Source organism: Rattus rattus, chromosome 1 (assembly GCF_011064425.1).
Source record: "Rattus rattus isolate New Zealand chromosome 1, Rrattus_CSIRO_v1, whole genome shotgun sequence".
NCBI lineage: Eukaryota > Metazoa > Chordata > Mammalia > Rodentia > Muridae > Rattus > Rattus rattus.
The window spans coordinates 103869604-103870702 of NC_046154.1; the positions used below are offsets into that span (position 1 = coordinate 103869604).

A 1099-nucleotide genomic window follows, 5' to 3' on the forward strand; every position below is an offset into this window, starting at 1 on the left:
CTTAGATGGTAAAAGAGAATGGAGAAATGTTGTAATTTTATTATAATGTTATAAATATAGTACAAAACTGTAAATATATTTACCTTGCGACTTATTATAGTTACCCAGCAGAAATGGGATTTCTTTCTTTCTTTCTCTCTCTCTCTCTCTCTCTCTCTCTCTCTCTCTCTCTCTCTCTCTTTCTTTCTTCCTTTCTTTCTTTCTTTCTTCATGTCGCTCATTGCCCCATCTTCTGCGAGAAGAAAGACCATTCTCAGCAATCAGACTGTCGACATTCCAGAAAATGTCAACATCACTCTGAAGGGGCTCAAAGTCATTGTGAAGGGCCTCAGAGGAACTCTGCAGAGGACATTCAGTCACATCAATGTAGAGCTGAGTCTTTTTGGGGGAAAAAGGCTCCAAATTGACAAATTGGTAGGGTAACAGAAAGGAAATGACCATTGTCAGAATCATCTGTGGTCATGCTCAGAACAAGATCAAGGGGTTTACACTCGGCTTATGGTACAAGATGAGGTCTGTGAATGCTCATTTCCCCATCAAGGTCGTTATTCAAGAGAATAGGTCTGTGGTTGAAATCTGAAAATTCTTGGGTGAAAAATACATCTGCAGGGTTCAGATGAGGATAGGTGTTGTTTGTTCTGTCTCCTCTCAAGTGCAGAAGTATGAATTAATCCTTGAAGGAAATTATATTGAACTTGTTTCAAATTCAGCAGCTCAGATTCAGCAAGCCACAACAGTCAAAAACAAGGACATCAGAAAATTTTTAGAGGGCATCTATCTGTCTGAGAAGGGAACTGTGCAGCAGGCTAATGAGTGAAATCTCAGTCTTCAAGCTTCAGAAAGACAATCCTGATCACCAGTTCAATTTGAGCTCCTTGGGGACAATAAAAGACTTATATATTGAAAAAAAGTCACCATTGTCTTAAAATGGAAAGCATGATAAATATTGGACCTAGTATCAAAACAATAGTACTTTAAAATGGTGGAGTTATGGAAGCATATCATAAATTGTATTTGAGCTGAAAATTTTTTGTTTATTAAAATTTTTCACTTTGACAAAAATAATAAATTTATAAAATGAACACACACACATAGAGTG

At 36.9% G+C, this 1099-nt stretch overlaps 1 pseudogene; it reads left to right on the plus strand.

The window, feature by feature from the left end:
- The first annotated feature begins 210 nt into the window (after nt 1-210).
- Nucleotides 211-817, plus strand: LOC116899481 (annotated as a pseudogene).
- The last annotated feature ends 282 nt before the right edge of the window (nt 818-1099 follow it).